The following is a 24218-nucleotide window of genomic DNA, read 5'->3' on the forward strand; positions in this document are numbered from 1 at the left end:
GGGTGGGGTGGGGTAGGGGGCCCAGTGTACTTGTGTGCCTAGGGGCCCTCGACGAATTAATCCTGCCCTGATAGTATATGATGGCAGATAAAGACCCAAATGGTCCATCCAGTCTGCCCAACCTGATTCAATTTAAATTTTTTTAATTTTTTCTTCTTAGCTATTTCTGGGCAAGAATCCAAAGCTCTACCCAGTACTGTGCTTGGGTTCCAACTGCCAAAATCTCCGTTAAAACCTACTCCATCCCATCTAAACCCTCCCAGCCATTGAAGCCCTCTCCAGCCCATCCTCCCCCAAACGGCCATATACAGACACAGACCATGCAAGTCTGCCCAGTACTGGCCTTAGTTCAATATTTAATATTATTTTCTCATTCTAGATCCTCTGTGTTCATCCCACGCTTTTTGAACTCAGTCACCGTTTTCTTCTCCACCACCTCTCGGGAGCGCATTCCAGGCATACGGTGCTGTAAAGTAGAATTTCCTAACATTGCTCTTGAATCAACTACCCCTCAATATCAAATTATGTCCTCTGGTTTTACCATTTTCCTTTCTCTGGAAAAGATTTTGTTCTACGTTAATACCCTTCAAGTATTTGAACGTCTGAATCATATCTCCCCTGTCCCTCCTTTCCTCTAGGGTATACATATTCAGGGCTTCCAGTCTCTCCTCATACGACTTCTGGCACAAGCCTCCTATCATTTTTGCAACCCTCCTCTAGACCTCTTCAAGTCTTCTTACGTCCTTCGCCAGATACGGTCTCCAAAACTGAACACAATACTCCATCCAAACAGGGGCATCAACACCTTCTTCCTTCTACTGGCTACGCCTCTATACAGCCCAGCATCCTTCTGGCAGCAGCCACTGCCTTGTCACACTGTTTTTTTCACCTTTAGTTCTTCGGACACTATCACCCCAAGGTCCCGATACCTTTTTTAATTGGACTAAATTAATACAATCAATCCTCGTTATGTGCAGGTTCACCCATTCTCATGAAATTAAGTGTAACTCATTTTTTTTGCCATTCACAGACACACCGCGTCTATTCACAATCATGCGCGGTAGGCAAAACATTACGAGACTCCTACAGCGGAGTCACAGGTGGGCTCCAGCAAGGAGAAACTTCTTCCTTGTTCTCACAGCTCTCGTGTTAACCCGTGTGGTTGTCATACAGAAGAATATGTTCATAGAGCTGTGCTTGAGTATTGTTACACCAAAAGACTAAACATAGGGCTCCTTTTATCAAGCCGCACTAGCGAGGTTAATGCGCGTGATGTTTCATCACGCAATAACCCCCGCACTGGCCAAAAACTCAAGAGGAGGCGGTAGCGGCTAACGCGGCCGGCGGTTTAATGCGCATGAGACCGCTAGCGCAGCTTGATAAAAGGAGCCTATAGTATACTAATACAAATAAAGTGTGCAAAACATTTATAGAATGCGCAATATAATAAGTAAGCTGTTCTTTACAAGCAGGCTACATGAAATGATGACTTTATGGCGTTAGGTAGCAAAGGTGTACGGTGAATTGGGTCTCATAAGATCAATGGATCATATTCATGGAGTTTTCTAGGAATCTCACCCCCGTCAATAATGAGAATTGGCTGTACTTTTTGAAGAGTAGCTTTTGGGCTTCCCCCTCCTTTGGTTAGGACAGAATGAGCAAGTATCAGTCTAAGTGAATCATAAAAGGCATTCCAGTGATAGTCTGACCTTTGATAAAGCTGTTACTCCTTTCCTAAGAGAGATGATGGAGGGTTCACATTGTATTCTCGGTTTGTCACTCCAACACCTTCCCTACTCCCTCAGTTCAAACATAAGAATTTTTTGCCTCAAAGATCATGAAGTAGCAGTTGGTGTGTCTAGAGGAGACCAGGATTGAAACAATGGCTAAACGGAACAGAGCAGAAAGGTTTCAAATGCAAGAAATGTTTCTCACAGAAACATTTACTGGAAAAAAATGATGCACAAGCAGATGAGGGTTTTTTTTGCTGGTAGCTTTTTTCCCAGCCACATATTCATATGTTTTATACAAAAAAGACACGGGTCCCCATTACAATTTCATATATGCTTTGAGAACCTACCATCAGAGAGGCACATAGATGTGGTAGATCTCATGATACTATGGGCTCTTTTTACAAAGGTGCGTTAGGACCTTAACGCGCGGAATAGTGCGTGCTAAAATGCCGTGTGCGCTAGCCGCTACCGTCTCCTCTTGAGCAGGCGGTAGTTTTTCGGGTAGTGTGCGCTATAGCGCGCGCTAAAAACGCTAGCGCACCTGTGTAAAAGGAGCCCATAGTATCATGAGATCTACCACATCTGTGTGCCTCTCTGATAGTAGGTTCTCAAAGCATATATGAAATTGTAATGGGGACCCGTGTCTTTTTTGAGAAATTAAAAAGAAAACTGTCTTTGGTTTGGTGGTGATCCTCTGAGCTGTGGTAGCTGGGATCTATGTCTGGATTACTTGCCCTATATGACCAATGAAATGAAGGTGTGACTTGCAGACAGCCTAAATGGCACTTCTCCACCACAGAAGTACAGTACATTCCTTTATTTCAAGCTGAAAATTGATTAGCAGGAGTCTTAAAATAGATCTACTATTCTAGTCTCTTGCAGGAGAGCCTACAACAAAGGTCAACAACCTCTCTTTCTTAATCCATCCAGCACATGTACCTCCTACATTCTGACCAGCATGCTGCCCCTTCAGGCTGCACAATGTCAGTACAGTGAATACACAATATTTTCAACTTTGCAATCAGTCATTGGTCTTTACATATTGAGAAGGAACAGAAAGAGCAAAATGCAGGTTGGAACTGTGCAATCAGAATTTCACCAATACAGTCCTACTCAGCATCAGCAGAATTTTGTCCAACTGCTGTCCAGAGACCAAGAGCTTGCATGTTTCCTTTCTCCCATCCCAGAGGTATGTTGAAGTCCAACAAGGATTTCCATCTCACTTTCATGCAACAGGAGTCAGAACAACAGCTATTTGAAACTGTCCGGATTGTTTGACTATGTTCTTTTATAGCAAGTTGCCCCAATCCTCAATTTGAATCATGGTCTTACAAAATACGCCAGATAGGTTAAGAGAAAGCTAAGACTCCTAATAATTTAGCTCTTGTCTCTACAGCCTGTGAATCCTGTTTACCGCAACCGATAATACACAATACCACACGCTTGTCAATATTCTCCATTACAGCCCCTCAATTATGGAATTTGATGCCTACTCACCTCCGGGAAGAAATCAACCTCGAAAGATTCAAATCAAACCTAAAAACTTTCTTGTTCAAAGATGCATTTGACTTATAACTCTTGACAGCCAGATCTTACCTTCTACCTCAGATGTAATTCACCCTTCTGACATGTCTTAGCTTTCCGTGGCCCAGATTCACTAAGGGCATGGATCGGATCGGATTCGTGAGGGATCCGATCTGTGTCCGGGGGGCTGATTTACGAATCACCCTCATGCAAATGAGGGCAATCAGAATCACGCCCTCCCAACCGAGCGCCTGGATCACTCTATAGCGATCACGACTCATGCGCAGACCATCTGTAGATGGTCTGTGCATGCTTAAAGAGCAGCGACCTTTTTTTTCCTCTAACTTTTAACTTTTTTTAACTTTTTAGCGAGCCCCGTGGTTTTAACACGCTTTAAACCCGCAGGTTAAAACCACAGGCTCGCACTGCAGTGGAAGGCCGGGGAAGAAGCAGGGAAGCACTCAGGGCAGAGAGCGCGGGAGAGTCACGGCAAAAGCAGGGCAGGGCTCGGGGCAGAGAGAGCAGGAGAGTCAGGGCATGAGAGCTGGAAAATCAGGGCAGAGAGAGCAGGAGAGTTGGGGCAGAAGCAGGGCGGCACTCGGGGCAGAGAGAGCAGGAGAAGAGAGCTGGAAAGTTGGGGCAGAGAGCAGGAGATGCAGTTGGAAAGCAATGAACGACTGGTCCCCAGCAATCATTGTATGCTGATCGGCCAGCCCAGTTAGTGTTGTAGTTTTTGGTTAGTGAATCGCTGCCTGCCTACATTTGAATGCTGTTCCCCTTCATTTGCATGAGCGGATTGGAGGTTGATCGGGGCAGAGTTTAGTGAATTGGGTCGGAGGGAAATCGGGTCGCAAAGGGGTCACAAACCAATTGGTACACGATTGGTTTACTTAGTGAATCTAGCCCTATTTCTTTCTATCCTATTTAAAATTGTATTTCATTTCTTTTACTTCTTATAATCATTGTTAGTCCATAATGTCCAAATTACTGTAAACCGCTTAGAAATTTGATAAGCAGGATAACAGATTTTAATATAACTTGGAAACTTGGAGATTCTTCTACTTTAAGTAGTTTGAACTCTCAAAAGCTGGATAAAAGGCTAAAAGGAAACCTTATGGGTGAGACAGGGCATAAGAACATAAGAATAGCCTTACTAGGTCAGACCAATGGTCCATCAAGCCCAGTAGCCCGTTCTCACGGTGGCTAATACAGGTCACTAATACCTAGCCAAAACCCAAGGTGTAGCAATATTCCATGCTACCAATACAGGGCAAGCAGTGGCTTCCCCCATGTCTTTCTCAATAACAGACTATGGACTTTTCCTCCAGGAACTTGTCCAAACCTTTCTTAAAACCAGCTACGCTATCCGCTCTTACCACATCCTCTGGCAATGCATTCCAGAGGATATGGTAAGAGCGGATAGCATAGCTGGTTTTAAGAAAGGTTTGGACAAGTTCCTGGAGGAAAAGTCCATAGTCTCTTATTGAGAAAGACATGGGGGAAGCCAAAATAAGAAAAAGAAAACTTGATGGATTTAGACTGTGCTGTACTGCCCTTCAAATCCCCTACTTCATGTATTGTAGATGCAAAGTCTTCAATAATTTGATTTCCTAATCACCTTTTCACCAGTGATGTAGTGAGAAATGCTGCTTTGAATACTATACTATATTAAAGAGAGCATCAGGGCTTGCAAAATTGCACTTATATATATATATTTTTTTTAATTCAATTTTCTCTCAGAAGAGCTCAGAATGGTTTACATGAATTTATTTGGGTACTCAAACATTTTTCCCAGTCAGTCCTGGTGGACTCACAATCTATCTACCGTAATATACCTGGGGCAATGGGGAACTAGGTAACTTGCTTAGGGTCACAGGGAGCAGTGTGGGTTTGAACCTACAACCTCAGGGTGCTGAGGATGTAGCTTTAACCACTGCACCACACTCTCCCCACTCAATCACTGAGCTCAATCAATTTGTGGCAGATTGGAGAATTCCCTTTTATCAAAAGAATCCTAAAGTGCACTTAGAGCCTGGCATATCAGACTAGCAACTGCTGGTGTTCTTCTCTGTAGCCTTTTAAATGTCAACCTTTAAGAGCCATGCCTTTGGAGTACCTGTAACTCACAGCTCCCCCAGACAATCAGGGCTGATAAGTGTGGTCCAACCTGTACTTAAACCCTCACTTAAAATTCCAACACAGAACAGAAGGCAATAGGGTTATCAGCCCATCACTCAATTTCCTTCTTGACTGAAAACACTTTTTCACATGATCCAAGGTCAACATAAAATCAGATCTCACAATTTAGCCACATCTTTTATGCTACAATGACCAACATTTCAAAACCACACAAAACTACAATTTTAAGTGTTATCTTTTACTCTTTCATCTCAGATTTTTAACGTGACATTGTTTGTTTTTGGTTTTTTAATGAAAATATTTTGTCTGCTGAAAGTTATGAAAGAATGTGGAAGTACTGATGTCAATTCTAATAAAGTGTGTCATACTGTGGATTTATTATGGGAAGTTTTAGTTTAAAAAAACCAAATGTGTTGTCATGGGGAAAATGAGAATCTATGATTTGACTGTTTTAAAACTTCTTGCAATGTGCACTATACAGTCATGTCTGAAAGTTGCAGAATATAATTTGTGAAATTAAGTAAACCTACCATGAGGATTCTGTAAAGCATGCAAGCTGAACTCAATGGACAATAGTAGGATAAGCCTGCTGAGCGTTCCTTGTTGCTGCTGGGGTGCTGTCAAACTGTCCTGCTCCACTGGGGAAACTAAAATACCTAATTAATGTCTGTGCCTGTTGGCATGCTCCTCGAACTCTCTGATCAAAATGCATTGGGATTTGTATTTTAGATCAGTGTTCTTCAACCACCAGTCCACAGACCAGTGCCGGTCCACAGGGCCAGCACGTGCATCAGGTCCAAAACAGTGTTCTTCAACCGCCGGTCCACAGTGCGATCGATGCGGCATTATCTTCGAGCCAGCTCCCTCTTCCTCACTGATTCAGTGCACAAAGCCACGGGCAGTGGCTCCCACGGGCATCCTGCGCCTGAACCGGAAGCCTTCTCTCTGACGTTGCAACGTCAGAGGGAAGGCTTCCAGATGAGGCCCGGGATGTGCAAGGTGCAATTAATACTATTATGGGGGCGGGGTCTGGGGTGGGCGGGGTCTGGCCCACGACTTAGCCCAGTGTTCTTCAACCACCGGTCCACGGACCGATGCCGGTCCACAGAATAATTTTTTTTATTTCTGCCGGTCCATAGGTGTAAAAAGGTTGAAAAACATTGTTTTAGATTAAGTTATCCACCTTTCCAAATCTGAGCAAGATGGTTTACAATCCACATGGATCTAAAATGTATTTTTATTAATAAATCCTAATCAATCAATCAACCACAGTTATGAAGATACTCAGCCACCAAATGGAACCTTTCAGCTAGCTAGAGAACAAGTGCTTCTTTTAAGTGGCTTGATCAAAAACACAGAGTTTGAATTATAGAAATGGATTGGAAAGCAGAAGATGCAAAGATCTCAGACTGAATCATTGAATGCACTTAAGTGCTATCTTCTGGAGAAAGCTCAGACCTAGCTCCCTCAACTTTGATCTTCATACACACTGGGGGAGGATTTTAAGAAGTGTTACAGGCCAATTATACAGTACATATAAATTAACACATATGTATGAGCAGCAATTTACTGTTTATGTATTGAAGCAGTGGCATGCAGAAATGTGTAGAGAGTACATAGATGTTTCAAGTTTATTAAAAAAAAATTTATACCGCTTATTCAAATTTCTAAGCGGTGTACAGCAATAATAAAAGAGAAATCATTAAAAGAAACAAAACCAATTAGTGTTAAAATATTATACAATATAGTATCAAGTTAGTAAACACATATACTAACTGGACACAATTGGGAAAGTAGGACTGAACTACAATAATTTAAGATAAAGCACACTTAGGGGTAAAACAACAGATGGGGGAAAGGGACTTTAGTTAGTTTAGTCCTAAAAAGGACAGTTTTATCCAAAAGCATGTGATTTGGGTAATCCCTTAGAGATAACTTTATTGGTATGATAATTTTATCTATGTTGCCAAAGTAATACCATGTATATATATAGCAGTTAAGGTAAAAAAAAAAAAAAAAAGAGGGACAGGAATAAAGGGAGCAAGCAAGAGGTGAAAGAAATGGAAAAGGGTCACTGGTTAGGAGAGACAATGCTGTATCTTCTTTTTTAGAGGACTGTCTGGATATCTGGATGGATTTCCAAAACCGGGCAGTTTGTCTGGGTTTTGAAAGGCCCTGAGCTCGTGATTGCATCTGGAGGGGCTCTGAGCATGTGACATCTTCGCATCATATTCACGCATGCTCGGAGGCCCTCCAGACATGGTCCGGACTCAGGGAAGAAGAGACGAGATTTGTGTGGGGTTGGGACTGGGGACAGAAAGGGGCTGGGCTGGAGTAGAATGGAATGGGGCTGGATGGCAGAATGGGGCGGGGTCACATGTCCTCTTTTGTTTCATTAAGAAATCTGGTAACCCTAGGGAGGAGTAGAAACAGGATGGGAACAGGAAAAGAACTGGTAGTAGACCTGATGGGTTCTATGGCCTACTTTTTTTCACTAACACTTTCATAACTGCTTTGCTTTATGGAAGCACAAATACATTTAAAACAGACTAGCATGAAACTGCACTTTTCTGCTAGAATCTAATGGTAGCCCTGTAGATGCTTATAATTTGCATACATTAGAAACATGACGGCAGATAAAGGCCAAATGGCCCATCCAGTCTGCCCATCCACATGCCTATCCCAGGCCCTCTTGAATTCATACACATTGAGCAGAGTGTACCCAATTCAAACACACTGCATTTGGGGGACGGTCTCATCTACACACATTTTTTTGGTTAAGCAGCTTGCCTAATGAATCCTCAGCCTTACACAACTAGCTATTAAATTTAATTTCTTAGCCCACCATTTCCATCTGGGTCTTTTCAGAGGTTGCTATAGCAGATCAGATCGAAAGTCAGACTTTTTTTTTTATTTTTTTTAATTATGATAGTACGAGTATGTGTTGATTTTCAATGAGTGTTCAATACTGTTAGTTTGTTTTACATTTAGCCTGTCATAATAATATAGAATTTATTGATAGATCTGGACTACTTTGTAAACTGCTTTGATTTGGTTTCATTACCTAGAAGGGTGATATATCAAATCTCTTAAATAAATAAATAAATAAATAAAAATCAGAAAAGCTCAGCTAAGATGATGCCACCATGAGACATCATGCATGACTATGTAGGTTTCTTTAGCTTCTCTTTATTAACCTCTTCACCCACTTAGCCCAACCACTGCAAAGGCTACAGATGGCAGCTACCTCAAGAATCCAGTGAGAGTCCAATAGGTTGGGTAAAATTATTAGACACTTGGGGGCCAGATTCTTTAAATGGCACCTAACTCAGTAGGCACCTAGAAAAGCATAGTAACATAGTAGATGACGGCAGATAAAGACCCGAATGGTCCATCCAACCTGATTCAATTAAAAATTTTTTTTTTTTTTTTTTAATTTTTTCTTCTTAGCTATTTCTGGGCAAGAATCCAAAGCTTTACCTGGTACTGTGCTTGGGTTCCAAGCAGCACCTACCATTTGTAGAATCACGCCTACCAATGACTAAATCAACTTAGGCTGTGCTAGGCATGTATACATTAGTATATTAAACCAGAGTTTTCTTGGCCTAATACAGTATACCGGCACCTAACTCAATCCATGCCCAAACTCCACCTCTAACCATGCCTTCTTGCTGTGTGGGCGCCTTGGTGTAGACACCTAGTGAGTTAGACACCTACCAGCTAATTAATTTTTAAAATTACTTTTAATGGCATTTTCAATTAACAGCGCCAATTAAGCCAATTTAAAAAATGTAACCTAGGCACCATTTATAAAATGAGGACCTTGGCTTTTTTTTTCCTGCTGGTTGTAACATGAGAGGAGCACTCAGAGGTCATAATATACTGTATTTATACATTTCACAATCTATGTGTACTAAAGGAATTTGCTGTTTCCCTACCACTCAAATTTGGTCTTTGAATACTGTTGGTAATTTGTGCCCTTGGGTAAGCCGGCATGGCAACTTTATTGCAACTTGTGAGGCAGATAAAACCAGCAATACAAATGTATGCATTGTGGAAAGAAATGCTTCCTTAATCTTCTTTAACAGAAGATCCCATGAATCACTGGGCCTCCAAACCTTTGTGGTGACTAACAATGACTGTCCCGCCTGTGTATGAGGCTAAAACTAGTGCATGCAGCAGTAACCAAGTAGACCTTGCCATACAACCCCATCGAGTATATGCTTCAGAGTTGTCCTTCCTGCCCGGATTCTGTATAGGGCGCCTGGTTTCAGAAGCTGCCTAAGTAGCTTTTGAGAATCGCACACGAGCAGCCTATACAGAATCGCCCTAAGCCCCCTAACCACCATGACTCTCTAACTCAGGAGTGTCCAACCTTTTGGCTTCCCTAGGCCGCATTGGCCGAAAAAAAATGGTTCTGGGGCCGCACAAAAGCGCAAACGTTGCAGTAAGACAGATGAGGGAGCCGGCAAGACGGTAAACACCCAGGGGCAGCAGAGGAAAACATTGCATCGCCCTCGACCGGGGCCGCACAAAATACTTCACGGGGCCATATGCAGCCCTCGGGCCACAGGTTGGACACCCCTGCTCTAACTGGTGCCCATTTTATAGGCGCCTCTTAGAGAATTGCGTTGCCGCTAAGCTGATTGCGGCAAGGGAATCTCCTTGCCGCAATCAGTTTAGTGGCTGTGGCAGGGAACTCGTACCCCCCACCCCCCGCAAAGATGGTGAGCAGGAGGGATGCCCAGTTTCTCCTGGCGGGACCCCCCAAAGACATTCCCCCACCTAGTAGCAGCAGGGAGATTCCCTTGCTGTGATCATTTCAGCGGCCACATCTACTTGAAATGTAGGTCTGCCTTGGGATGATTTTTTAAAAATGTGCATCCCGATTGGCTGATAAACAGCAGTAGGCCGCCTAAAATCGGGACGCTGTTTATAGATTTTGCCCCTCCATGTATATCTGGATCAAAGAAAATGCCCACAAAATAGTAAAACTGTCCTTTAAACATATCTGAACCAAGTGATGCTGGTTGGCAACATGATATGTAATTCATCCTGATCCTTGAAAAGGGCGCCTAGTCTGGTCCAACAGTCCAGCAGTTGTGGCGCATGCCACCACATAGAATTATAAGAGCATCCAGTTATTGAACTTAGCTCCCATTATTTTGGCCAGCAGGGAATAATGCAACAGCCCCACTAGCTTAAGATCTCATTTCTGCCATGTCATAGTCTGAATATTTCAGTGGAGTAATGGCCTAGTATTAAGATAGCAGGCTATGAAAACAGGAGTATCAGTGGGTTCAGATCCCGTGATGCTCCTTTTAACTTTGGGCATGTCACATAGCCCTCTAGTGTCTCAGAAGACAGGAGAATATCTTATCTACTGTATCTAAATGTAATTTGACTCTATTCCTGAAAGTGTGTGAACCGAATACATCTAAAATCAGTTAGAAGTCTGTTGCTTGCAATGAATGGAAGGAGGAGGGTAAAGAGAGAGAGCTATCAATGAAGCCCTTTGACACAAGGCAGGTTACAACTGAGCAGGATCAAGAAGACAACTACAAATAAAAGTCTCAACACATTAAGGGGCAGGATATAATTCACCAGGAAGCCCACCGACTATGAGAGAGCTACTGGGCAAAAGAGAGCAGCTTCTGCTTTCCCAGAGTGGTCCAATCTAAATTGCAGAGCCCCCACAATGTTCAACCTTGACTAAAAATTCCAATGCAGTCAACTTGAAAAGCATAAACAGACAGCTCCAGGATGGGACCCCACCCCCATCCCCCTCTATTTTCCAATGTTTTCCTTTTGTACAAAGAAACATAAGCACAAAGCCAAATGAGAAAGTTGGAGGAGGACAAGAAACAATAAAAATAGAGCAAACCGTGGGTAACGTTGTAATGCCAACAGAATGTGTTTTAAGTAATCAGGGAGAGTTATGTTGCCATGGTGATGGAAAGGTCTGGTGCTTATATTGGTAAATCCCTGTTGACCTGCTATGATCCCTGGCTGCCCTGGTCTGCGTAACAGATTAGCTAGGGCAGCACATACATACACATTACCATTTCCAGAATGGGATACTTGATAGGTTAACTAAGAAAAGTTTTTTGTGTTCTGTTGGTGAGAGATCTAGAGCTGTTGGAAAACTCCTGAGAGAAACAGTCTGATGAAATTTGGAACATCACACACTGAAAGCACAGTGTCACTTGTAACATAAAAGGAAGGGCTATGTTTATCTAAGGCCCTAATGCCTATTAACTCTTCACATAGATGGGAAAGTATTCTTTCCCAAACACGAGTATGCAAGGAACCGAGTCACTTTTGCAGCAATGCAGTGTTCTTTTGAGTTTCCTAAAAATCTATTCTTTTAGAAGTAAATTATCAGAGATTGCATGAAGGTAAAATTAGCCCCAATTCAGGACTGGCTCAAGGAGCTGTGCTGCCTTGAGCTAACTTATTTTTGCACTCCCAACAGTGTCATGGCATGACCCTTACAGTTGTCAGGACTCATGCTGCAAGAATGTCTCTACATTGGAAAGAAGCATTTGGGTCCCCTAAAGCTTTGGCATCCTGGGTCGGTGCCTCACTAGCTAATTCTTTCAGCCAGCCCTGCCCCCATCTGAAGAAGAGCAGATTTCCAGCTGTCTGAACATACACATTGCATTTTCAAGATGCAGATTCACTACATAAAAAACGAAGTGTCCTGGGGACATTCTGTAGACATGTATCATAAGTAAGTATGTGCTTCACCTTACATTTAGAAAAAGTAGATGTGTAAACAGTAGGCCTCTAACATGCTTGATTTTCACCTCAGCTATGCATTGCCTAAGCATGCATTTATCCATTCATCTGTATAACAAATGGATTTTCAAATGCATAGGTGCCGGAACGGGGGGGGGGGGGGGCTCACAGGGAGTAGTGGCCTCCCCAAAAATTTGATACCTGGCTGTCCAGGGGAGCAGCGGGCAGGAGCACGCTTTCTGTGTGCTTGCCTGCTGCTAACCTGGTCGGTAGCGGCTGGTTTCTTCTGCTGTTGAGCGGCAACCAGCAGGAACACGCTTTGGCGCTCCTGCTCGGTGCTCAGCAGCTTCTTTGACTGGCTCCCGTGAATTCTCGTGAATCACAAGATTTTGCGGGAGCAAGTCAAAGAAGTCGCTGAGCGCTGAGCAGGAGCGCCAAAGCGCATTCCTGCTGGTTGCCGCTCAGTGGCAGAAGAAACCAGCTGCCGCTGACCGGGTGCAGGTAGGAGGATGGGGCAGGGTGCAAAGCCTAGGTAGGTGGGAGGGAGGAGGATGGGTGCAGAGTCTGACAGGAGAGGGAGGGAAGGAAGGAAGGGGGCTGGGTGAAGAGCCTGACAGGGGAGGGAGGGGGACTGGGTGCAGAGCCTGACCAGGGAAAATGAATGGAAGAAATGGTATTACAATTAGTACTATTATGGAGGTGGGGTCTGGGGCAAAGATTGCAAAAATGAGTAGATGTCCCGTTTTGAGGAAAAAAATAAATGGTCACGTTAATAACGAAGCAGACTTATTTTGATAGTAAAAGTATTTGAAGTGCTGCAGAAAATAATTGCTGTTTGAAAATCGGCCAACAGCGATTAAGTTGCTATCTTTAGTGAATCTGGGCTCAAATGACATGCCCAGGGTCACAAGGTGCAGTGTGGGATTTGAACCCACAGCCTCAGGGTGCTGTAGCTATAGTGCTAACCACTGCACCACACACTCCCCCTATCTAGCTTCTCTCCTTTCCTATTTTACTTGCAGTGCCTTACTTGTTTCCGACTGCCTCTTTTCTTCTCTCTGGCCCATTTCTGTCTGTGTGAGGTGCTGACATCACACTGAGCATGCTTTGGAATGGTGACCAACACAAAAGAGGTTGAAAGTCCAGATAATGGATCACCTACTGAGAAAGGAAATTAAGTGCAAAGCTAAGTAAAAGAAAAAAAAAGTTCCTCTGTGCTACTGCCAGGGACTGAAATAACTGCTCCTGCCCACCCTGAAACAATAAAGAACTCCTCCTGTCATGTAGTACTAGTTAAAGGCAGTGAGTTATTCACCTCATCCAGTACAAAACTCTGCTGGTTGTCTCTTGTGTTATCAGCCCTGGTACTCATGTCATCTTTTCACATATTGGCAGGGCTCAAATTTAAAATTATGGCACATATAGGCAGGACAGGAGAAAGGTTCTGTTTGAAGACTACAGTGGTGGGTGAAGGTTCCTCTTCAGAACTCAGAGAGAAGGATGCTGGAGGGCTGTACTAAAAAGGTACCCAAAAATTTATGGTGCCTTCAAAATTTTGCAACCCAGGCATGTATACATTGCCTGCACCTAAATACAGCTCTGTTTTATTAAATTGTCATTTTAATAATTACATCAAAGAAATAAAATTTTGAAAAGAAAACTGCATATTACCAAGAAAACTGCAAAAGCCTGTCAGGGGCTGCTCCCAGGGCCGGCGTCATGCCCCAGGAACTTCTTCCCTTTCCAGCAGAAGCAGCCTTCACAACTCGCTGCTCTGCCAGCATTGTGTTTTCTTCTTTGCCGGGTCTTGTCTTCATGGAAGCAGGAAATAGGCAGGACCAGCAGAAAGGAAGGCCCGAAACTGGCAAAAGCAGTGAGTTGTGAAGGCTGCCTCTGCCAATGTTAAGAGAGAGAGAGGTACTCATCGTGGGAGGGAGGGGGGATTGAGAGGAAATGCTGCACCTCACTGGGGGGGAAGGGAGAGATAAGGAAGAAAGCCATTCAATTGGGAGAGAGGGAGAAGGAAAACTAGGAAAGGGAATGAGAGGAGAGAAAGATGCCAGATCATGGGGAAGGGAGAGGGAGTGGGGAAGGAAGGAGAGGAGATGCCAAAAAATGGACAGGGAGGGAAAAATGGAAGGGGAGGAGAGAGATGCCAAGGCATGGGGGGAGGGAAGGGAAGGTGGCAGAGATGCCAGTCCCTGGTGTGAGAGGGAAGGAAGGAAAAGAGAAAGAGTTGCCAAAGCTTGGGAAGAGAGAGAAAAAAAAAATGGAGAGGGGGGTGAAACTGAAATCTTGTATAAAGGAGAGAAGAGGCACAGGATAGACAGTTTAAGGAAGGGACATAGAAAGAGGTAAGATGCTATATGGAAGAGGAAGAAGGCAGACAGTGGATGGAAAAGGCAGAGAGACAGGGTGGACAGTGAATGGAAGGTAAGAGAGACAGTGCAGACAGTGGATGGAAGGGGCAGAGAGAGAGAAGGATGGAAGGGGCAAAGAAAGAGGGCAGATGCTGCATGGAAGAGAGAGAGAGGACAGACACTGGATTGATAGAAGAAAGTGAAGAGAAGATGAGAAAAGCAGAAACCAGAAATAACAAGATACAGTACTCCCTCGAAATTCGCAGGGTTTCCGTTCCAGGAACCCCCGCAAATCTTGAAAAACTGCGAATATGGTTTTTCGTGGGGGAGACTGGAGAGGGCAGCGGGAGAGGAAGGAGAGAGCAGCCGGAGCACCAGCGAGTGAAGGAAATCACTTGCTGTATGCTCCGACCGCCTCTTCCTGCACTAAAGTCAGGCCTTACCAATCAGGAGCTGCTTTGACACGCAGCTCCTGATTGGTAAGGCCCGACTTTAGTGCAGGAAGAAGCGGTCGGAGCATACAGCGAGTGATTTCCTTCACTCGCCGGTGCTCCGGCTGCTTTCTCCTGCCTCTACAGCTGTCCTCTTCTGGTTGGCGGTCGCAGTCGGAAAATACCGCGAATGACTGGGACTGCGAACCACCGACTGTGAATGACCGGGGGAACACTGTATAAAAAAAAGATTTTTTTTAATTTATTGTTTTAGAATACTGTAGTATTGCAGCTGTATTGATAAATGTTTATACATAGAAAATGGAAATATGGTAATCTTTTTATTGGACTACTAACTTTTGGAAACCAAAACCCCCTTCCTTGGGTCAGGACAGAATACCATAACAACAGTATGCTGTACTGATCTGAGGAAAGAGGTTTTGGCTTCTGAAAATTAATTGAAAATTGGATTAGTCCAACAAAATGGTATTTTCTTATTTTCATTTTTTGTTTTATTTCTATTCTTAATTTGTAAAGTGGAGATTGTTATTTGTCAGGTTTTTAAAAATTTACATCTGCTTTCTTTATATTTTGCACAGTATTAGGGGACATGTGTCACTGTTTCTCTGATGTTGCATTATATGCAGAGTCTGGCTTTTTGGCGGTTCAGTTTAACTTTTGTCTACATGCTTCTATTTTTAGTGTGTAATTACTTATTCCACACTGGGCAAGGGTGTATCTTGTGTTCTGTCTGAATGAAAATGAAATGGTTTTCTGTTAGCATTGACTGTGCAGGATCAATCTATTAATCTGGCTTGTTTATTTTTACAATTGGTATATTGATGTTCTAGGGCTAACTGCAGTGTTTAAGATGTTGCTTTTCTGAGATGCACCCTTGTTGTGTGACTTATGGATTATTACTAAAAATATATTTTTTTTATTTAGAGGAGGGAGGTGTGACAAATGATTGGCCCTGGGTGTCAAATATACTAGGTATGCCACTAGCAAAATACCTTTGTATAGTAGACAGAAAATCAGACTATCTGATATCTGGCAACCTTTTATTCTCCAAATATAGTAAAACATTAGATTGCAAGTAACTTGGTTTGCGAGTGTTTTTCAAGACAAGCAAAACATTTTATTAAATTTTAACTTGATATACAAGCAATGTCTTGCAATACAAGTACATACAGTATACATACATCACAACTGAGCCGATGATTCTTCTCTCTCTGACACTGCAAGAGTGTAGTGACTGTTCTAAACAAGCAAAGTCTTGTAATACAGTTACGTATAGTATTTTGTATTAAAGTTATTAGGTTGTGGAACAAATTGTCTGAGTTCCCATTATTTCCTATGGGGAAATTCGCTTTGATATACAAGTGCTTTGGATTACAAGCATGCTTCTGGAATGAATTATGCTCGCAAACCAAGGTTTTACTGTAAAATTGTAATTGAGAAGACTCACAGAAGACACAAGTATGATCATCAGTAGCTACAATATATTTATAAGTGTAGCATAACTGAAATTTAGCATCCAAGCCCAACAGTTTTGATTAAAGAAATTTTTCCCTTCTAGACTGAGTCCATCTCAAAACATCAGGAAAAATAGAAATCTCTCCATCTAAAAAAAAGTAGGATATGATAATCGAAAAAAATAAATGGAGTAAGGCATCATTGTCATGAAGAAATACAAAGGAGACCAGCTTTAGAGGTCACCTCATCCAAGAAAACTCTCAAGTGTATTAGTAACCTGTGGCATAGCTATGGGGGAGGGGCCTGCCTCCCACACACATTTTTTTTAGACTTGGGCCTCCCTTAAATAGCCGGTGTGGATGCTCAAGCCTTAATACCCAAAGAGTTTTACAACCCAAACCTCCCCCCCAGTGTGAAGGAGTTGGTGAATTGCTTTTCAGATGCTAGCTACTACCCAAAGAAACTTCTGCTCATGAGGTTTCTTCACCTCCTGCAGGTTGTCTCTGAATAGATGGTGGCAAAAAAATTTCAGGGTAGAGGAGGAAAGAGGCAAAACTTCTTTTAATTATCTAAAAAAACAGATCTATAGGCGTAACAGTCAAGATTTTAGGGAAATTTAAAATTCTTAAGTTCATTCTCCTTGTATAGTTATCAGAGTCCTCTACCTTCCTACATAAAATCAAATTCTCCTGTAACAATAATGAAGGAACTTGTTTCACCTAATGAACTTCAGCTGATAGATCTTCCAATTTAGCAGAACTCTGTAAACGGCTTCTAACTTCATCAACTAGGCAGAATTCAATTGCACTGAGGGTAACACCCTTGAGCACACTTTATAACGAGCTTCCAGGGCTATCCATATGGCTTCTAGAGTAATTTCTGCCAGTTTAATCAAAGGAAGTATGCAAGATTGTTTCTTCCTGAATATTTCTCTCTGGCTTCCCTGGGATCAAGGAGTAAGAACTTAAGAATAGCCTCACTGGGTCAGACCAGTGGTCCATCAAGCCCAGTAGCCCGTTCTCACAGTGGCCAATCCAGGTCACCAATACCTGGCCAAAACCCAATGTATAGCAATATTCCATGCTACCGATACAGGGCGAGCAATGGCTTCCCCCATGTCTTTCTCAATAACAGACTATGGACTTTTCCTCCAGGAACTTGTCCAAACCTTTCTTAAAACCAATTACGCTATCCGCTCTTACCACATCCTCTGGCAACACGTTCCAGAGCTTAACTATTCTCCGAGTGAAAATAAATTTCCTCCTATTGGTTATATAAGTATTTCCCTGTAACTTCACCGAGTGTCCCCTAGTCTGTAATTTTTGACGGCATGAAAAATCGATCCACTTGTACCCATTCTACTCCACTCAGGATTTTGTAGATTTCAATCATATCTCCCATCAGCCGTCTCTTTTCCAAGCTGAACAGCTCTAACCGTTTTAGTCTTTCCTTATATGAGAGGAGTTCAATCCCCTTTACCATCTTGGTCGTCTTCTGTGAACCTTTTCTAGTGCTACTATATCTTTCTTGAGATAAGGAGACCAGAATTGAATGCAATACTCTAGATAAGGTTGCACCATGGAGCGATACAGGGGCATTATAACATTCTTAGTTTTGTTAAACATCCCTTTTTTAATAATTCCTAGCATCCTATTTGCTTTCTTGGCCGCCACCGCACATTGGGCGGAAGATATCATTGTATTGTCTACGATGACACCCAGATCCTTATCTTGGGCGCTAATCCCCAAGGTGGACCCTAGCATCCAGTACCTGTGATTCAGGTTATTCTTCCCAATGTTCATCACTTTGCATTTGTCCACATTAAATTTCATCTCCCATTTGGACACCCAGTCTTCCAATTTCCTAAGGTCTGCCTGCAATTTTTCACAATCTGCATGCGTTTTAACAACTTTGAACAGTTTGGTGTCATCTGCAAATTTAATCACCTCACTCATTGTTCCAATTTCCAGATCATTTATAAATAAGTTAAATAGCTCTGGTCCCAATACAGACCCCTTTGGCACTCCACTGCTCACCTCTCCAGAATCACCCACTAGCAAACAGTTGCGCACTACCCAACCAGCCTGAAGCTTTCCACTCACTAAAGGCACTGAATTACAAACAGCACTAGAACACCACACCTTGAGTTCTACTGGGCTGAATGATACATACAGTAGTTCCAAAATTCTAGCTCTTCCTCATGCCTGGAACAGCCAATAAGCCTGTAATTCCAATTCAGAGAAACTTGAGAATTGTTGTTTGTCTATTCCATGGATCCTGTATCAGGGAGGCAGGAGTCTGATGTGTCCCCTTCCTTTTCACTATTAGGTAAGGTAGTTAACAGGAATAAAAAAATTCACCAGAGCTCCTCTCAATATGATCTACTTGGCAGCCATCTTGGAATGATATACAGCTCACTTATTGGTCTCTCCTCACTGTTTACCTGTCAAGTTTTGCTCGTGGTGTGGCAGCAGATTTTAAAAACCTGTGTGGTTCATCTGGTCTCAGCAGTCACATTTTTTTATCAAAGTATTGAACCAACGATCCAATAGTAGTACAACATTTTACTTGCAGAGTTCCACAATATGATGTTTTTACTTCCCCTACTGATCTGGCATCTCTGTTTAAACATGTCTGCCATGAGAAGTCCTCTCAGAAATATAAGCTCCAGCCAGCATAGCTTCAGGTTGCACAGATGCATTCAAACCCTCCTAATGATAAGGGGCACATCTTGAGGAGCCAGATATAAACTCAGGCCCCAATGTGCAACACGCCGACACCACAGTCAAAAAAACCTGGGAGGAATGATTTTTTCCCCACAGGTGATGCTCTGCATAAATAGCATGCAAATTATGTGCATGCTATTCACGTGGAGCACATCCGATAATAGAGAGAACTGTGCCTGGTGTCTGATCAGAAGAGCAATCGCTAGGCACAGCTCCTATCCCCCATCCTTCCTGCTAAAATATGCTCACCACTGCTGCTCTCCCTGCCGGGTGAACTGATCATAGCAGGGGAATCCCTGATCAGCTCAGCTAGCAGGACTCTCCAAAACTGAGGGCAGCTTTGGGGAGTCTTGCTGGCTCAGCTGATTGAGGATTTCCCTGCCACGATCAGCTCAGCCGGCAGGAGAGCAACAGCAGAGGCAAGCAGAGAGCCCCCTCCCCCAACATATGACAATCGGCAGGAGGGATGTCCACCCTTCCTGCCTGAGAACACCCTTACCTGACAATAGGCAGGAGGAATTCCCACTCCCTTCTGCTTCAGTCCGCCTCTTCAAAATGGCTGGCCTTTCCCTTCCCAGTGCATCCTGCCTAAGGCTGTGATTGGTCCAGGCACCTAAGGCACCTCCCATGATGCATAGGGAAGGGCCTAAGGTCTTGATTGGTTCAGGCCTGAGCCTGGGAGGGGCCTTAGGTGCCTAGGCCAATCAGTATCTTAGACCCCTCCCTGTGCATTTGCATAGGGTTCTCAGTGGCTGCTACTATGATCGGTAGCGGCCTTGGAGAACCTTTTTGCGCATCAGCAGGACAGCTTTCCATGACAGTAAGACTGCTCTGAGTCTTACTGTCACAGAAAGCTTTTGTGCATCTGGGCCTCAAATAGAATAATGGCAGCAGTGGAAACCTAGTTGTGGTTTAAAATAATTTTTCATCTTTTTAGATAAAGACTATATAGCAAAATGAAGGAAAATGATAAAAAAAGCAGAAAAGACAAATATATATTACATGCCCTGCAAGACTGTAAAAAAAAAAAAAAAAAAGGTTAACTCTTTTGACAGAAGTCTGACCTTTGTTTTCTCTGGTCAGTGGTTTAGGATTGAGAGGGATGGTTCATTTTTAAGGTGACACCTGGAAAACACAGTCCAGATATTCAGCTGTGATCTGTGTACATTAGAGCATGACAGGGGTTTATTGATGTCCTGACTCCTTGACCTTCGCCTTACAACCTCAAGCAATGAACGGGCAACAGAACAGGAAGATGAAATAACCAGGGTGGGAAAAAAGAGCCATTTTTCATACCATTAATCCGTTATGTTTTTAATTAGCACATTGACTCCGTAGCCCTTGTGGGCCTGTGGCAGAAACAGAATTTTGACTCTTTGATAACAGAAAGTCATAATAAATCAGTAAGAAGGAGAGACAAATACTGTAAGGCTCTAATTCTATAAACGGCACCTAAAATATAGGTGCCAAGGAAAGTAGTGCACAGCATACGTCAATCTTTAGTGAGGTGCCATTTACAGAATCACGCCTAATGGTGTCTAAATTGGACTTAGGCACCGGTAGTTTCAAAACCTTAGCCATCCCTTATTTATGCCAGGGTTTTCTTGGCCTAAATATCTACCCCCCCCCCCCCCCCCAAGTCTAATTTAGGTGCCTACACACAAAACACACCCAAGATCTGTCCCCTGTACTTGCCCACTTTCTGTGTAGATGCCTTGGACTATGCGCCTACCTGAAATCGTAGGTGCCTGCCACCCAATTAATTTTAATGTTATCTATTATGAGCTTATATGTTCATTAATGGTGCCAATTAAGTTAATTAAAAAAAAAAAATGAAGCTAGGCACCTTGATCGGCTAGGCACGCCAATCTAGATGCATAATTTCAGGCACCATTTATAGAATCTGGGCCTATGTTTTTGTTCCTTAAAAAAAAAAATTACACACACACTATGTTTGGATTAAAATTAGTATTTTGGAAACCGCCCCCTCCCCAACTTACACACACACATACAGAGTAATTCTATATCAGGGATCTCAAAGTCCCTCCTTGAGGGCCGCAATCCAGTCGGGTTTTCAGAATTTCCCCAATGAATATGCATTGAAAGTAGTGCAGGCACATAGATCTCATGCATATTCATTGGGGAAATCTTGAAAACCCGACTGGATTGTGGCCCTCAAGGAGGGACTTTGAGACCCCTGTTCTATATAGTGCACCTCAAGTTAATCACCTAACTTTACTTAGGTGCTATGCTATAAGTTAGCATCTAAGTGCTTTAGTGCAGAACTGCAATGGTGCTGTACATATGGGGAGTGTATGGCACAGTGGTTAGAGCTATAGCCTCAGCACCCTGAGGTTGTGAGTTCAAATCCCATGCTGTTCCTCGTGACCTTGGGCAAGTCACTTAATCCTGCATTTCCCCAGCTGAGTGTGAGCTCACCAGGACAGATAGGGGAAAATACTTCAGTACCTGAATGTAAACTACTTGTGGCATATGAAAACATAAATAAAAAGAATCACACACTTAGGCGTCAAACATAGAATACTGTAACTTGTGCACTGAGGTTCCAGCATTTAGGACTATTACCACAGCTTAAAATGGCTTACCGCAGGATGTGCTGGTGCGTCCTGTGGTAAAATAAACCACATGCCATAAAATATTTATTTTTCTCTGAAGGGACATATCTAGGTGGGGCGGAGAATGGTTGTGACGACGTGAGTAATTTAAAGCAGCCACATCACTGCATGCTAACTGATTGGTGCAGGATTAACACATAAACACTATTACTGCTTATGAAATAGCTGTCCGTAAGGGCTCCCAATGGTCCGTAATGGCATGGCCATTAATTCAGAAAAAGAAAAATCAGCCATTTTCTGGCAGTAAAAATGACTTTAGCAGTAGGGAAGACCCATAACAGGTAGCTGAGCAGCTGTCCCACATAATGGCTCTGAGCAGGTATCTGCTTTAAACAGAATCCTTCTGAGTGGAAATGTATGGACAGTATTTGAGAAAAGAATGTACTTTGAGCGCATTTGACTATGCTTCCTAAGGGACTGCAAACCGGTTGGGTTTTCAGGACATCCCCCACTAAACGTGGCAGATAGATCTGCATGTTCACTGCTTGCATTGCATGTAAACCTCTTGTCTGCACTGCAGGTCCATTAGGGATATCAGATCCCTTGAAGGACTCCTCGGCTTTAGAAAAGCAATAAAAGCACACCTCGTCACCTATCTCCCCCGCCCACGACTGATAGATTACAAAGACATGTATATTGATACAAAATCCTTTGTATGTGTCACATTAGGATATATATATTGGTATTAGGTCCCTAGTATGTGTTGAATTAGGATAAAATCTTGTGCCAAAATACTTGTACTGTAACTATGACAAATCGTAACCTGTTAACATAGAAACATAGAACATGGCGGCAGAAAAGGGCCACGGCCCATCTAGTCTGCCCACACTAATGGCCCACCCCATGAAGAGATCCCACATGCCAATCCCATCTTTTCTTAAAATCTGACACGCTGCTGGCCTCAATGACCTGTTGTGGAAGATTATTCCAGCGGTCAACCACCCTTTCGGTGAAGAAATATTTTCTGGCGTCGCCATGAGATTTCCCACCCCTGAGTTTCAACGGATGCCCTCTTGGTGCCGTGGGTCCTTTAAGGAAAAAGAGATCCTCTTCCACCTCGATACGGCCCGTGACCTAGTTGAACGTCTCGATCAGGTCTCCCCTCCCTCTGCGTTCCTCGAGTGAGTACAGCTGCACCTTACCCAGTCGTTCCTCATAGGGGAGATCCTTGAGACCTGAGACTGTATAACTGTATATTATGTATGTCAACCTATAACCCTTCTGAGGTCTTTGGGGAGAATGGGATATTTATTTATTTAAGTATTTATATACCACTTATTGCCTAACTCAGGGGTGTCAAAGTCCCTCCTCGAGGGCCATAATCCAGTCGGGTTTTCAGGATTTCCCCAATGAATATGCATTGAAAGCAGTGCATGCACATAGATCTCATGCATATTCATTGGGGAAATCCTGAAAACCCGACTGGATTCCGGCCCTCGAGGACTGACTTTAACACCTGTGGCCTAACTGGTTTACATTCAGGTACTCAAGCATTATTCCCTGACTGTCCTAGTGGGCTCACAATCTATCTATTGTACCTGCGGCAATGGGGGATTAAGTGACTTGCCCAGGGTCACAAGGAGCAGGGTGCTGAGGCTGTAGCTTTAACCACTGCACCACACACTCCCCACAGAAAACAAATTAAATAACTAACTAAATATCATAAGAACATAAGAATTGCCGCTGCTGGGTCAGACCAGTGGTTCCATCCTGCCCAGCAGTCCGCTCACGCGGCCGCCCTCAGGTCAAAGACCAGTGCTTTAAATGAGTCCAGCCTCACCTGCGTACGTTCCAGTTTAGCAGGAACTTGTCCAACTTTGTCTTGAGTCCCTGGAGGGTGTTTTCCCGTATAACAGACTCCGGAAGAGCGTTCCAGTTTTCCACCACTCTCTGGGTGAAGAAGAATTTCCTTACGTTGGTACGGAATCTATCCCCTTTCAACTTTAGAGAGTGCCCTCTCGTTCATGAAAATCTGACTGGTTTGTGGCCCTTGAGGACTGGTGTTTGAGACCTCTAACTTGATTTTCCTGTGGAAAATGGGCTCCACTATGAAGGCAAACTACCAACTGAACCTACAAACTGATCAAAACCTGCTAATGCTAATGTCAATTCTGACATCAGAGAGGATGTTCTGGGCCAGCCAATTGCTGCCTGGCTGGCCCGGAACGTCCTCTCCGACGTCAGAATTGAAGTTGGGAAGAAGGATTCTGGGTGCGATTAGCAGCAGGGAGGTAAGCAGGGCAGCAGACTTGGGGGGAGGTTTAAATCGGGCATGTAGAGAGGCTTTATTTTTGTGTGCGGCAGGGAGGGACAGGAAGCGATCGCCTGTCCCGTTGTCCCCGCGCACAGCTTCGGGACACTCCCTGAAAACGGGACATTTTGGCGTCCCGAAGCTGTGTGGAGACAACGGGACAGCGGATCCAAAAACGGGATGGTCCCGTTCAAAACGGGA

The 24218-nt window shown here is 43.5% G+C and overlaps 1 protein-coding gene across 2 annotated transcripts in view; it reads right to left on the reverse strand.

Annotated features, from left to right (window-relative positions):
• Positions 1-24218, reverse strand: part of CRB2 (crumbs cell polarity complex component 2) — a 151941-nt gene that overhangs the window by 118826 nt on the left and 8897 nt on the right. The window lies entirely within an intron of this gene.

This window comes from Geotrypetes seraphini, chromosome 10 (assembly GCF_902459505.1).
Source record: "Geotrypetes seraphini chromosome 10, aGeoSer1.1, whole genome shotgun sequence".
In the NCBI taxonomy this organism is placed as follows: domain Eukaryota; kingdom Metazoa; phylum Chordata; class Amphibia; order Gymnophiona; family Dermophiidae; genus Geotrypetes; species Geotrypetes seraphini.